At 34.1% G+C, this 16935-nt stretch overlaps 1 protein-coding gene and 1 long non-coding RNA gene across 3 annotated transcripts in view; both read right to left on the reverse strand.

Annotated features, from left to right (window-relative positions):
* The window catches only part of UMAD1 (UBAP1-MVB12-associated (UMA) domain containing 1), a 277343-nt gene that overhangs the window by 20692 nt on the left and 239716 nt on the right, over positions 1-16935 (reverse strand). The window lies entirely within an intron of this gene.
* LOC306668446 lies at positions 5094-16627 on the reverse strand. Its single transcript, XR_013765871.1, has 2 exons — positions 12150-16627; positions 5094-10643 (listed from the first exon to the last, which is right to left on the reverse strand). It is a non-coding gene; the product is annotated as an uncharacterized lncRNA (long non-coding RNA).

Genomic DNA, 16935 nt, shown 5'->3' on the forward strand with positions numbered 1-16935 from the left:
TTACTCCTCTGAAATTTGAGATAATTGGATTAGATTATCTAGTTGCAAAGTATCATGATTCTAAATAGAATTGGACTCCAAATCTTCTGTAATAGTAAAATTCCTACAGAAATTGCTCTTAAATCAATATAATAACTATACAAAGAAATTAATGACTGGGGGAATACATCTTGAGATGATCAGAACTCAGAATGATACTACAAATGCTATGAAAAGGATTCCTACAATGGAAGAATGCCTAACTTCACACTGCTCTTGATTATGATAAGAAACAAATACTTGGAAAAATACCTATCATCTCAAAAGTTATGGTTTAATAACCAATAAAAACAAAGAAAGTATTTTCTCAGGCTAATGAGTCCACAATAAGACAAGATACTATATATGTGCCATAAATAGAAGTAGAAAATTATCAAAACATTAGTATAATTATAATTATAATAACAGCTATAATTATAATAACAGCTATAAATTAAACTAAAATATTTAAATTATCTTGAATGTCAGTGCTTGAAAAAAGCCAATTTAATTTGGAGGAGCTGAACTTTGATAATCTAAAAGGATTTCAGGAGCACTTTCAAGATTGCTGACCTCAGTTCATTGAAGAGGGGATAATTCCATTAGATCTATTTCTAGGAAAAGATTTTTAAAATCTTTATTCCCATAAGTAGAAAGGTGATAAAGCAGATTTTCCTGAGGTTGGTGGCAAAGTTTGGGGGAGACAAGAGGATTAAGAAAGATGCATTTATATAAAAGAATGCAATTTGTTGGAGGTGGAAAATGACTGGTTATCGGATGTGAAAGTGTAGGCATAATCTATCTGCTGGCTTACAGAAACTGAAGATGGGATGTGATAGGGAAAAGCCACTTAGTTCTTTTCCACCACAGGTCAGCTTGGTTTTCATGACAGCTGAGCCAGGGAGCAGGGAGGCCTCAAGATGGGTAGGAGCAAGAAGCAATATGGCCCATCTCTCTAGGACCCAGATGTTTATTTGGTAGTTCTTGGTAACCTGAGCAGTAGTTTTCAAAGGACTGGTATTTCACCACAGTTTTTAGGCGGTCAATTTCAAAACCTACTACAGACTTTCCTTGAGGCTTCTGGAATAATTGCTATGGCTTCAATTGCCGAAGTGATTTCCAAGTGTTCTGAACTGTACAGAAACTATACTTAGAACCCAACAGAGATTCTGTCCTTCCCTCCCTGCTTTTTCTGCAGGCAAATTTAGGATGGGGAATCTCTGAAGACATTAAATAATTCATGGTCCACCCATGAAGTTGGAAATTAGATGATTTAGAAGAAGACTCCTGACACATACTCCTGATTCTAGTTTCATTAACTGTACTGAGTCAGCTGTAAGGTTCTAATAGTGTGCGATTTCTCTACCACAGGTACCACTTCATGCTAAACAAGCACTTCCTTGCTAGTCACTGTTCTAAGCTCTTTATTTATGTTATTTCATTTAATTTTTCCTTTATGAGATAGGTACTATTTAAATCTCCATTTAAACAGATGAGGAATGATGAAGTGCAAAAAAGTTACACAGTCTAACTCTGAATTCATACGGTTAACCACTATTCTCTTATGCTTCCCAAATCTGACATAGTCTAAGGAAACTTCACTTCATGCTTTTAAAATACAGTAAAGTTGTTGCTAAGAACAAGAATCTTCTCCTTCAGAGAGAGGTCATAAAATACTTCTCTTTCTCTTAGTACAAAACAAACAAAGCATATGAAATATAGAAGAAACCAATTTTGTTGGGGAAAATAAATTTGGCACTGTATTATGTGTCATTTTTACATCCAGCTGGATATGCTAATTCTATGCAGATCTTAGAAACCCTGAAATTACACACTGTTTAGACTATTTTAATCCTTGAAAGTACTGTTGTGATCCCTGAATAATATATTTTAAAAATAACTGTTTCACCTTCACCAAATATATTCCAGTTAAATTTAAGAACTTCAAGTAACAGCACACTGCTCTTTGTTCACAATGATGACTCTTCCTAAGACAGGCCCTCTGTGGTCAATTATCCAGTAAAAGTCACTGACTGCATTATACTGCCCACATTCTCTAGCAGACAGCACTTGGGGAGCAATGGCAAGAAGGTACCAGATGGCTGGGACCTGGGCTGCAATCTGTTCTCAGGAAACAAAAAGATACCTTGCCTTTAATGGGCTCAAACACAAGATCTGGGCCTGCTTAACATGAGTCTTGAACCAACTATGCTAAGAGATTATATCAGAGGCTAGAAAAGAGAATGAGAACATTTCCGGAACTCAATATAGTTGAAAACTTCAGGGTGGACCCTTAAATGTAGAAAAAAAGGGGAAGTACATCATTATTATTTATGCCCAAAGTAGCACAAATACAAGTGGAGCTTTCATGCTCAGAACAGTTATTATTTAAAGGCCCAAGAGCATATTTTACTTCCTATTTATTTAAATGCTTTGAACTAAAACCTAAACAAAAATTGATTAAAGTGATACAGTTCAAAATAGAAATCTCATGGTGATTGCTTAAATAGATATTAAATAATAACAGGGATCATAAACTAGCAAAGTAAAGCAAATCCCAATTTTCAAAACAATCTTAAAATCCTGAGTGTCTGACAATCACTGAAAGGAAAACAAAAAAAAAAAAAAACCTTCATTTGTGCAAAAACGTAACCCAATGGGGTATTATTCCTTCAGTTTTCCTTTTATAACACCAAATTAACTTGGTTTTCAAAGACAGACCTGTATGGACAATATGTATAAAATATATGTGGTTTTTTTTTGGTAGAATGAACTTTTTACTGCCTTCTAATAGGGTTTACATGAGTTTAAGTAAAAATCACTATGCTATACCACATCAATAAAAAAAATAAATAAATAAAACCCATATGATCACCTTGTTTCTCAATAGGCTCAGAAAAAAAAAGTGAAAAAATCCAATACCCTTTTATGATGAAAAAACTCAACAAACTAGGAATTGAAGGGAATTACTCCATTCTGATGAAGTTCATCTACATAAAAACCAAGCTAACAGCAAATGTAATGGTGAAAGACTAGAAACATTCTAAGATCAGGAAAAGAAAAGGATATCCCTAGTCACTTTTATTCAACATTATACTAGAGGTTTTAATAAGGACAATTAGGTAAAAAAATAAAATAAAAGGCCTCTAAACTGGATAGGAAGTAGTAAAACTATGCACTGATGATGTGATTTTCTGCACAGAAAATCCACCGGAATCCATTAAAATACTATTAGACTAGTAAGTTTGATAAGATTGCAGGATACGAAATCAAAACTAAGAAAAATTAGTTGTATAGTCATGCATCAAATTACAATGTTTTGGCCAATGATGGTATACATATATAATACTAGTCACATAAAATTATACTGGTCCTGAAAAACTTATATAGCTTAGTTATTATAGCCATTGTAGCACAACATGCATTTCTGTTAATGCTGGTATAAATCAATCTCTCATGCTACCAGCTATATAAAGTACAGCACAGTTATAAACAATACATAATACGTGACAATAAATGACCACATTACTGTTTTATGTACATACTATACTATAGTTTTAAGTCATTATTTTAGTAATATATATGTGTATATATGTATGTATATGTGTATATGTATATACAAATATGTGTATATATACATATACAAACACATATATTTGTGTGTGTGTGTGTGTGTGTGTGTGTGTGTGTGTGTGTGTGTGTATCCCCAAAGGTTTACTGTGAAACATCTCAGGCAGATCCCTCAGGAGGAATTCCAGAAGGTGGTATTATTATCATAGGAAGTGAGAGTTCCACATGTGTTATTGCCCCTAAAGACCTTTCAGTAGTATGAGATATGAAGCTGAAGACATGATATTGATCCTGCCCTGTGTAGGCCTAAGCTAATATGTGTGTATGTGTCTTAGTTTTTCACAAAAAATTTAAAAGTAAAAAAGAAAATTGAATTTTAAAAAAGAAAAAAGTTTATACAAAGAAAGAAAATAGTTTGATACAGCTGTACAATGTATGTTTTAAGATTAGTGCTAATACAAGAGTCAAAAAGCTAAAAATATTTAAGTTTATAAAGTTAAATAGTTACAGTAAGCTAAGGTTAATTTATTATTGAAGAAAGAAAATATTTTTATAACCAGTGTAGCTTAAGTTTGCAGTGTTTATAAAGTCTACAGCAGTACATAGTGATGTCCCAGGCCTTCACATCCACTCACCACTCACTCACTGACTCACCCAGAGCAACATCTAGTCCTGCAAGTTCTATTCATAATAGGTACCCTGTGCCATTTAAAAAAATCTCTTATGCCATTTTTACTGTACCTTTTCTATGCTTAGATATGTTTAGATGGGTAAAAAATCTTATTGTGTTACACTTGCCAACAGAATTCAGTTCAGTAACATGCTGAACAGGTTTATGGCCTAAGAGTAATAGGTTATACCACACAGCCTAGGTGTACAGTAGGTGATATCATCTAGCTTTGTACAAGTACACCCATGAAATCACTTAACAATGCTTTTCTCAGAACACATTCCTGTTAAGTGCTATGTGACTGTATTTTCTACACACTTGCAATGTATAACCAAAGATTATAATAACAATATAATTGTTACATTAGCCCCAAAATTAATAACAATTTTATTTACAATAGCATAAAATATATCTAGGAAAAATATATCTAGGAAAAATTTAGCAGAATGTACAAAAGTTACATTCTGAAAACTATGAAGGATTATTGAAAGAAATTAAAGAAGACCTAAGTAAACACAAAAACATCCCATCTGTGGATTGGTCAGAAGATAATACTGTTAAGATGGTAATACTCCTCAAATTAAGCTACAGGATCAATGCAATCTCTATCAGATCCAAGTTTCTTTCTTTGTGGAAAATGATTATAAAATCCATATGGAATTGCTAAGAAGCCACATGCCAAAACAATCTTGAAAAAGAACAAAGCAGAAGGACTCACTTTCTGATTTCAAAACAATAGCAGTCAAGAGAACGTTGCATTGACATAGGGATAGGGATATAGATAAGTGGAACAGAATTTTAAGTCCAGAAATAAACCCACATATCTATGATCAACTGTGTCTTTTTTTTTTTTTTTTAACAAGGGTAACAACACCATTCAATAGTGAAAGAAGAGTCTTTGCAGCAAATAATGTTTGAACAACTGGATAGTTGTATACAAAAAAAAAAATTAAATTGGATCCTTACATCACACTATATGCAAAGATCAACTCAGAGTGGATCAAAGACCTATAAAAGCAAAACTACAAACCTATTAGAAAAAAACACTGAAGTAAATCTTCATGGTCTCAAATCTGCCAGTAGATTCTTAGATATGAAACCACAAGCATGAGCAACAAAAGAAAAAAAGATGATTAGGCTGCATCAAAGTTGTAAACTTTTGCGCTTCAAAGCACACTATCCAGAAAGTGAAAAGGTAACCTAAGGAATGGGAAAAAATATTTGTAGAACACATATTTGATAAAGGACTTACATCTAGAATATATTTTAAAAACTCTTTTAACTCAATTGTAAATAAGACAATCCACTTAAAGAATAGGCAATGGATCTGTATAGACATTTCTCCCAAGCAGAGACACAAAAGGCCAATAAGCACATGAGAAGATGCTTGAGTTTGCTCATTAATCATGAAGGAAATGCAAATCAAAACCACAAGAAGATACCACTTCACACCTATTAGCCATAAAAAAAAAAAAAGATAATAACAGCTGCTGGCCAGGATGTAGAGAAATTAGAACCCTCCTATACTGCTGGTAGAAATGTAAATGGTGTAGTCACTTTGGAAAACAGTCTGACAGTCTCACAAATGTTAAAGAGAGAGCTATATAAGACCCAACAATTCCACTCCTAGGTATGTACTCAAAAGAATTGAAGACAGATATTCAAATAAATACTTGTACACAAATGTTCATAGCAGTATTATTCACAGTAGCAAAAATGTGGAAACAACCCAACTATCCATCAACTGATGAATGGATAAACAAAATGTGTTATATCTACACAATGGAATATTATATAGTGATAAAAGAACAAAAAGGAATGAAATATTATTTCAACATGAGAGACCCTTGAAAACATTATGCCTCAGTGAAAGAAGCCAGTTGCAAAACATCACATATAATTTCATTCAAATAAAATACTTACAAAAGGTAAATGTATAGTGACAGAAAGGAGTTTAGTTGGGTAAATTTCATTTTCACTCATGATAGATTAAATTTACATGTTCAGGTAAAAGGAATATGTACTGGTTATAAGTTCAGTATTTTATATTTTCTGAAACATTTAATCAGACTATTAAACATTTTCATTCCCTTGCTAAAATAGTCTTAATATCATACAAATCCCACATTCATTTTAAAATTTATTTATAATATTCAGATGAACTTGAAAAAATGTTGATTATTGTACATATAATGCACTATAAATTGTTAAAGAGGTTTGCAAGTCCCTCCTGCCCTGTAACTCTTAGTGACCCAGTTCTTCATTGTACTGTTACTTTTGTTCTAGTGATCATCCTCAGATACTATGAATTAATCAAGTAAAAAGCAGGCCCTTCCACTCCATTAAAATATTACTCCTCATGTTTAATAATTATCAGACCTTTGAAGGTATATTATTTCGACTGAATATATATGATTAATAATGAAAATAATAACTTAGAAGAAGTTTTCTAATATGGACCTTATGGTTACAGCAAATATATTTTTAAAACATTAATTTACACCAATATTATTTTGTTGCCAAGAAATATGATTGCTATGATTTGAATGAGTCCCTCAAACGTGTGGGAAATGTAATTTCCACCGTAACAATGTTCAGAAGGTGGCATCTTTAAGAGATTGTTAGGTTGTGAGGGTAGAGCTGATTAATGTCATTATCTTTGTGAGTAGATTTATTATGAAAGTGAGTTTGGATCCAGGAGCAGAGGTGAATGCCTATAATCCCAGTGAATCGGGAGGCTGAGGCAGGAGAATCACAAGTTTGAGGCTGGTCTCATCTTAGCAAGTCCATCTCCAAATAAAATGTAAAAAGTTTTGGAGGTGTAGTTCAGTGGTAGAATATCTCTGGGTTAAATCACCAGTACCACACACACACACACAAAGTGAGTTTGGCCCTCTCTAGCTGGCTCTCTCATGCAGTCTCTTGCCATTCGGCTTTCTGCCACATGATGCACCAAGAGAGCCCCATCAGATGTCAGTCCCTTGATTTTGTCCTTCCCAGTCCCCAGAAAAATAAGAAATACATTTCTAATCTTTATAAATTATCTATCTAGTCTATAGTATACAGTTAACAGTAGCACCAAAGACAGTGAGCAATAAAAGACTCAAGATAAAGGATAGAATTCTTTGGGGAGATGTAGAGGGAAATCTGAGTTTGAGTAGAAAAAAAAAATGACATAAAATTTCTGATTGATAAAGAGCTTGTTCACATATTTGTAAATGGATGATATCATGTATTAAATTGCTATGGACTCTCAATTCATTGGATATATTTGGAAGAATGATTTAAGGTATAAGTTGCATGGTTAAATGTCAGTATCTAGAATATATGGAAAATTCCACCCTTTGCAACTATAAAGGTTATGATGGAAAATTCTCCTACCACCTTAAGAATGGGTAGGTTTTAAAGAATTCTTTTAAGAATAATTGCTCTAAGATTTAAATATAAAACTGTATCTTCACATTGCCAAACTGCTCTCTGGAATTGTATAGATTTATGCTATGAGGGTTTTATTTTCCCTATAACACTACTAAAACTTAGTGTTTAAACCAGGCTTTTTAATTTTTGTCAATCTGAAGGTGAAAAGGCAACATATTTTAGTTTGCTTTTGCTCCCTAGTTCTAAAACTCCTTGCTTCCTTCTGAGCATATCCTTCTAACTCTTTCTCAGATTAAATATCACTCAGGCCTGTTCAGTCTACTCAATCATAAAGTAGATCTCCAACCCTGTTTCATCAGCTGTTCTCTACCTTACCCTGTTGGTTATTTCCTTTGCTCTACTTACAAGATCTGATGTCATTTTATTCATTTGCCTGTTTTTATTTCAGTTTAATTTTTGCTCTGTTTCCTATTAAAATGTAAACTCTATGAGGAAGAGTTCCTGTCCAGACCATTTTATGCACAGTATATAGCAAAATACCTGGCATGCATTAGACACTCAATAAATACTGTTGAATGAGTGACTGTCACAGGGTTGGATCATGAAGTGGTGTCCTCTTACACCCTTCAAAAAACCTCCATATTCCTCTGGTGAACTACAGCCCTTGGCTAATGGTTTTCCTCTTGGAAGTGTATAATACACTCCTTGACTTTATTCTAGATGAACTTCTATGTGCACACCCCACAAATACTTTTTCAGCAAACTGTATTTACTATATATAGTAAAGACAATATAAACATACTGATTTAAGTCTCCCCTACTGTGCAAACTACCTTATGTTTCTGAACTTCAGTTACTTAATTCTCACATGCCCCAATTTCCTCATTTGTAAAATAGGAATAAGTAAATCTACTTTGTAAGATGTTGTAAGGAGTAAATGAGATAATGGTGCTAAAGGGTCCTTAATACAGTTTTCAGAACATTGTGAGCACTCAATAAATGTTAGTTATTGTCTCCTTATCCTGTACGAAAATGTCAGTCAAGTTTGCACATTCAGCATTATCCCAAATTTCAACATAAGGGAAATATTTCATTCTAGAAGTCCAACTAATATAAAATCTGAGCATAACTTAAATAATGGAAAGACTAACATCACCATAAGAATCTGGCATACAAAAGTTTTTCAAAGAACAAGAGATATTAATCTATTATCCTGCAAACTGAGAATGTCATTTAAATACAACCAGCAGTAAAATGTCAGATCTGTGAGAGTATATAGAGCTTTAAAAAAAAACAGCAAAATGCCGACTTTCAGAAATACTGATAACTGACTTAAATAGTTCTAAAGGTAGACAACTTTCTAGTCATCTTTTCCTTTAAGTTTGATGACTGAATAATAAAGAGCCAATTATACTTTTTATAATGATTTATTGGTTTCCAAACCCAAATGGTATGGATCAAGGCAGCATTCTGGGTGAGATTCATAAATCTTTCCCCTTTTCTTTTTTAACAACACTCAGAAAGATAACTTCAGAAAAATAACTACTGATATAACTGAGAAGCATTTCAATAATGGTAATATTTATTCAATTTATCTTCTATAGTCACTTTCAAGAGAACAAGAGGTTTCATTTAACTGACTCTCTCCTCCTTGGTGGAAGTACTGTTATTTTAACCAAACTTTGAAAACTTCAGACATAAGACTAACTGTTGATGTAGGAACTGGAGGCTTCCTACATGAAACCACACACTTGTGTAACTTTAACCCAATTACCAATTCACCACAATGTATTAAAATTTTAAAAAGAGCACATTTTAGTACTTTTAAAATGTTAAAAGTGCTCTTTTTAAAAACATTAATCATATGTCATTTTATTTATGAGATGACATACTGAAACAGATTGGTCATAATGTATATCTTGATATATTAATAACTTAACAGTCTTTTAAAATCAGTCATTGTGAAAAAATGACATACAAACCATCAAGTTGAAAGAGGCTTCAACTTAGTAAATAATAATGTTACCAAATGCTAAAAATTATCATTAAAAAATACTACACCTGCTAATACATTATTGATTCAGAAGAGTTTCAAGAGGTATCTGAGCCTTTCAACAATCCTTTCCTTAGTAAAAAGTTTAAAATTTTCCTATTCATTTAATATTAACTCAAATACACTAGGGTAACTGTAAATCAAAAAAATCTTAAGAATTTTGTAACTACATGTAAAGAAATCAAGAGTCTAAGGTATTTGCTCAAATGGGTGTAAACAATGACCACTTCTTTTGCAGGGAAAAAATGTTAATTCTAACTATAAAATGGAGAAGGTAGTTATGAAGAAGAAAAAAATGACACAGGAATCAGCAAAACAATCCCATTTATCCACTCAAAAATCATTTAATTTTTTTTACTGTAATATTTTATCCAATATGTAATGAATGCTAATAATACAAATACTATTTTGTTATAATATATGTAATATTTAGTGATGGATCTTACATGCAACATATAAAATATAAAATAATACACAAGAGGTATTTTTTATGTACAAGTATATTGCTTAATGAGAAAACAATCAGGTTACTAAACACTACTCACTAGATTCCATTGAAAAATACTTTTGACAATATTTCTTCCCCAAAAGTTTTTTAAAAAATGGTTAATTTATGGAATCTGAATAAAAGCTTCAATAAATTTATCCAGACTGAATTTTTTAAAAATTTTGTGTCTATAAATTATTACTAACTAGTCTAACATTTTCATAAATGTCAAATTTACTAAATATCTTCTAAGTAATAATGTCAGACAAGTTTCCGGAAGATCTCAGTGTCTAAATGAGTAGACATTAGTGCAGTACAGTTGTACAGTCATAAAACTGAAAAATAACTTCTCTGAGGCCTGGGGCTATAACTCAGTGGCAGGGGGCTTACCTAGCATAGACAAGAACCTGGATCAACCCCCAGCACCACAAACAAACAAACAAGAAAAATTTCTATATTAAAAACATCTGGAAGAATAAGAAACCCAGAATAGCTAAAACAATCCTTAGCAGGAAGAGTGAAACAGGGGGTATCGCAATACCAGATCTTCAACTATACTACAAAGCAATAGTAACAAAAACGGCATGGTATTGGCACCAAAATAGACAGGTAGATCAATGGTACAGAATAGAGGACATGGACACAAACCCAAATAAATACAATTTTCTCATTCTAGACAAAGGTGCCAAAAATATGCAATGGAGAAAAGATAGCCCTTCAACAAATGGTGGTGGGAAAACTGGAAATCCATATGCAACAGAATGAAATTAAACCCCTATCTCTCACCCTGCACAAAACTCAACTCACAATGGATCAAGAACCTTGAAATCAGACCAGAGACCCTGCATCTTATAGAAGAAAAAGTAGGTCCACATCTTCACCTTATTGGCTTAGGATCAGACTTCCTTAACAGAACTCCCATAGCACAAGAAATAAAAGCAAGAATCAATAACTGGGATAGATTCAAACTAAATAGCTTTCTCTCATCAAAGGAAACTATCAGCAATGCGAAGAGAGAGCCTACAGAGTGGGAGAATATCGTTGCCACTCATACTTCAGATAGAGCACTAATTTCCAGAATATATAAAGAACTCAAAAAACTCTACACCAAGAATACAAATAATCCAATCAACACATGGGCTAAGGAAATGAACAGACACTTCACAGAAGATGTACAAGCAATCAACAGATATATGAAAAAATGTTCAACATCTTTAGTAATAAGAGAAATGCAAATCAAAACTACACTAAGATTCCATCTCACCCCAATTAGAATGGCGATTATTAAGAATACAAGCAACAATAGGTGTTGGAGAGGATGTGGGGAAAAAGGTACACTCATACATTGCTGATGGGGATGTAAATTAGTGCAGCCACTCTGGAAAGCAGTGTGGAGATTCCTTAGAAAACTTGGAATGGACCTATCATTTGACCCAGCTATCCCACTCCTCGGCCTATACCCAAAGGACGTAAAATCAGCATAGTACAGAGATACAGCCACATCAATGTTCATAGTGGCTCAATTCATAATAGCCAGACTATGGAACCAACTTAGATGCCCTTCAATTGATGAATGGATAAAGAAACTGTGGTATATATATACAATAGAATATTACTCAGCTATAAAGAATAATAAAATTATGGCATTTGCAGGCAAATGGATGCAGTGGGAGAATATCATGTTAAGTGAGATAAGCCAATCTCAAAAATCCAAAAGAGGAATGATCTCACTGATAAGCGGATGATGACACTTAATGGGGGGTGGGAGGGGGACAAGAATGGAGGAAGGAGGGACTGTATAGAGGGAAAAGAGAGGTGGGAGGGGTGGGGGGGAGGAAAAAAATAATGGGATGAATCAAACATCATTACTCTATGTAAATATATGAATATGCAAATGGTATGCTGTTACTCCATGTACAAACTGAAACAACATGTATCCCACTTATTTACAATAAAAATAAATTTTAAAAAACTGGTTAAATTTGATTTCAGATTGCTGTGTGTAATTCTATTTTATTATATCCTGAGAAATTAAGGGAAGAATGAAGATAATATTTATTTAGCAGATATATGTGTTGTTCTGATGTGTAATTGCATTTCATTCATTCATACATATTTCTTGAACCTCCACTATGCCAGAAATTGTCAAAAGCACTGTGAAGGATGTGTAATAAACAAAATTAAGTGAAATATATAGTAATAGATAAGTAGTAAGAAGAAAAAGCAGAAAGGATAAGGAATGTTGGGGTGGAAGTTATACTCTATAACAGAGTTAGGAAAGGCCTCCCTACTAAAAGGGTATTTGAACAAACAGAGGAGGAGAGGCAGAGGTGTTGTAGGTTAGAACAGTCAATTCCAAGGTTCTAACAGGATATGAACAGTCAGAGGTAGTAAAGCTGGAGCAGTAAGAACAAAGACAATGATATTTGGAAAAAGGGCCACAATAATCTTCAGAAACCAGATTGTGTACCTTAAGGTTATGGTGAAAAACTGGCTTTTTTACTTGAAGTGATCTATCCTTTGTGTAGTTGAGAACAGAATGCTGAGAAGCAAGACTGGGAGAAAGGAATTAGTAGCTGCAGGAATTTGGCAAGAAAAGGTGGCATGGACCTGGTGGCACCGGAGGGAGCAAGAGGTGATAGAATCTGGATGAGTCTGAAGGTATAGCCAACAAAATTTGCTGATGGACTGGATGTAAAGTAGAGAAGAGTCAGCATAACTCTAAACATATCTCCTGGACAACTGGAAGTATAACTTTTATTACTCACATTTTACAGAAAAGGGAACTAGATATTATTCCAAAGTTCACATTCTTCTCATAATGCCTCATTACTTTAGGGAAAGATAATGGAAATTAAATGCACAAGGCATCTACCATGTAGATTACATACTCTTCATTTGTAAAACAAAGATTTAGGAGACATTTCTTTTAAGAAGTGGTGATATCTCCCTAGATTATGAGACCGACTATCTGCTGTGGAATGGACTATGTGTCTGTCTCTCCTCCCCCACTCCACCCACACAATTTTGTATGTTGGAGCCTTAACTTCCTTTGTGATAGTATTTGGAGATGGGGCCTTTGGAAATTTGGGTTAGATGAGGTCATAAGGGTGGGGCCCTCATGATGGAATTACTGGTTTTATAAGAAGAGGAAGAGAGGGCTGGGGCTCAGAAGAGGAGCGCTTTGGAGGACTGGGCTCGATCCTCAGCATCACATTAAAAAAAAATAAAATAAAGGTATTGTGACCATACATAACTAAAAATATATTTTTAAAAAAGAAGAAGAAATGAAAAATATTCTTTCTTCCATGTGAGGATTCAAAAAGAAAGTAGATCTGCAAGAGGGTCCTTGTCAGGACCAAAATGACTAGCCTAGATCTTGGACTTCACCCTCTGGAGCTATGGAGGCAGGGGAGGGGGGCTGAGTGCTATTGTTTAATCTATCTAGTCTATGATCTTTTATTATAATAACCCAAACTGACTAGCACCTATCCAATTGCATGGTACATTCTGAAAATAAAAGCATACTGGAAAGAGGATAGGAAATGTGTGGATGACAAAATGATATCAAGCAATCCAAGGATATTAGGGATACATAGTTAGATCTCCATATTCTTGAGGCTGATAGCATGATAAATTAGCCATAGAACTCCTCAGAGACCACAAAATGCAATGGAGAACATTTTTAAAATTAGATATGAGAATACTACTTTGCTCTGGATTCTTCATGTGTTTCAAACAGAAGCCGGAAAAAGTACTCACCATGCTATAGGTGCTATTCAGTGACTAGAGATATTTTTAAGCACATACACAAGCTGTGTTTTTGTACACTTAGCATATATGCAGAGCCTTCCATAATATAAAGGTTCATTGGTTCTATTAAGTGTATTTTTCTATCTTACCTTATTTGTGTAAATGTGTCATATTGTGGTAATTCCCAAAGGGTAGCTGTGTTAAATCCACCCTCTTTCTGACATCCCTCTTTCAATCAAAGCTACTTACCTCTTTCTTCCCAGTCATCTGTATATGTGTGTTTGGAACTAGGGAACTGAACCCAGGTCGTCATTCATACAAGGTAAATCCTCTAATCCTGAGCACCCATCCTTCTCCCCAGGAATCTTGACGAAGTACCATTTTTTCCTTCATTTCTTTATCAGGATGGCTGCTAATATTAAGAAATATGAACTCTTATCTCTACAGTATGCTCTATGCATGTAATACCTCTCTTTTACATTCTCAGTCCAGAAATGACTCTGGTCTTAATTTTGGCAACATAGTTCTAAGTGTATCTCCTTTCCTGTAGTCTGCCCCTGTACACATATTGGACAGGCTGGGGCCTGCTCAGTCTCACAGAAAGGTTCTGATCTTATCACTCTATATCAAAAACACACACTAGCTTCCATTGACAGTTGAATTAAGTACGCATTTTTCTGCTTAACCTTCAGGGCCTTCTGCAATGTGGCCCCAAGCTGCCTTTCCAGTCTTGTCTCCTACCACTTCACTAAACCAATCATTCTTCTCTGTGCCTGCCTATGGTTTAGAAGCTCTATGCCTTTGCTAACACAAAAATGTCCCCTCATTTCTATCAAACCTATCTTTTAGTTCCTATCTGAAATGCAATTTCTTCTAAAATTTTCCCAGTGTCCTGGATCAATATGCTAGCTCCCTCCAAGGAAACCCTCCAGCACTCCGTACAGCACTCACTGCCATCTGCACTTTACTCATCAACATCTTATTATAGGCTCCTAGAAGATAACAACCTTACTTTGCTCATCTCTGAATTTCCTCTGGTGGTAACAGGGTACCATACATAAAGGAGAGCTCCATGATTATTGGTAAAGAGAACTGTTAAAGAAGAGATGTCTTAAAGAGGCTGTCACTAATCTTACCATTAGAATCCGTAACTTTTCCATTTTACTTACGATATCGGTGGAGACAAAAGGTTCTAACACTATCTTCCTAGCCACTTCATTTTTCTTTCTACTCTTCTGTATAAATAGAAGTTATATTATAGTGATTAAAAGTCCCCTGTATAAATGTCACCAGGCTATATCTGGCAAGAAATGATAAGTACTAATCTGTTCCTTACTCACTCTTTAGTAAGTAAAAGGAATATAAGATGACATGTTTGAATTCAAGACAGAAAGAAACCGAAGTTTTCAAGGAAGGGAAAAAAAATTACAAAGGGAAAACCTGTTTCACAAAATGCAGTCTGTGAAAAATCTTTCAACTGAATGTCAAGATTTTAAAAAAATCAATAAAACCTTTGAAACTAGAACCATGTAAAAAGTCTTTTAGACTTGATAGCAAAATGCAAAGCCAAAGCTTTAAGAAAGTAAAATCTTTCTCAAGTAACACAAAAGAAATTCTTCAAAATTCAGGAGCCTCCATGGCCCCCAAATATGCTTAGTACAAATTGCTTATTACACAGATAGGGACAGTCAAGATTCAAAAGGCCAGCATTTTCAAAAGGAATTTTACCAAGGCTGTAATTAGTTGTTCAGGCAAAAACTGCATACACGTCTAATTGCACACACAATTGGCTAATTGTATCTTCAAAATAAAGGGTAAAGGGTTAATTGTATCCACATCTGGCCATAAAGAAAGAGGCTGTCCTTTGAAAATATGACACTACACTTAGAAGAAAATTTGCATTAAACAACCAGCCTTATTACTACTAATAATTATAATAATACCACATGCTTACAAATTAATACCTTTCATTATAATCCTGAAAACACTTTACAAACATTAATTAATCTCACAATACTCCTATGTTGTATGAAAGGTGATTATCCCAATAGTGTCAGTGAGGAAAGAGCAAAGTTAGGTAACTGTCAAAAAGTCACAAAGAGAATCAGAGCTACCAGGCCCTGGCTCAGGTCACCAGGGAGGCTCAGTGGGGAGCTTGGTTCCCATAATCAAAAGAAATGAGCCTAAAATCAACACAAAACTAAGTAATCTAATTTCAGAATGGTGAAAACTAGCTTGTGAGTTAAAGACTACTTCGGTTTCTTTTATTCAAAGAAATAACATGAGAGGGGAAACGGCTCTCAAGAATAGAGCTGACAAGTAATACTTCTTTGTTCCTCAGTTTGATTTTATGATCAAATAGTTCAGGTAATTTTAAAAAGTACAGAAAACTACATGATATATCAGTGAATGGTACTTTGAAAAATACTTAAGAAAATAAGTTTCTGTTAGAATGCTTTGGCTACAGTAACTATGGGTAAGGACACGCTGAATATTAACACAAGAGATTAAGGACTAAAACAGAAAAATTAATGTTATCTCAATTTTAACTGTTGAGAATTTACACTGAATTATTAGTCAGGAGTATTTACTTTATACACTACCAATAATATCTAAACAAATAATTTTCCTTATAAATTCATAAGTATATCATCAGTATTTGGTGTAATCTTAATATCTTTGTTAAGAATAAGAGATATACTCTGCCATAAAGAACGATAAAATTATGGCATTTGCAGGCAAATGGATGAAATTGGAGACCATCATGCTAAGTGAGATAAGCCAATCTCAAAACACTAAAGGACGAATGATCTCGCTGGTAAGTGGATGATGACACATAAGGGGGAGGGTGGGGGGAGTTAGTGTTAGGGTTAGGGTTAGGGTTAGGGTTAGAGTTAGGGAGGGGGACAAGAATGGAGGAAGAAAGGACTGTTTAGAGGGAAAAGAAGGGTGGGAGGGGTGGGGGGGAAGGGAAAAAATAATAGAATGAATCAAACAACATTACCA

This window comes from Sciurus vulgaris (assembly GCF_902686455.1).
Source record: "Sciurus vulgaris genome assembly, chromosome: 8".
Classification (NCBI taxonomy): domain Eukaryota; kingdom Metazoa; phylum Chordata; class Mammalia; order Rodentia; family Sciuridae; genus Sciurus; species Sciurus vulgaris.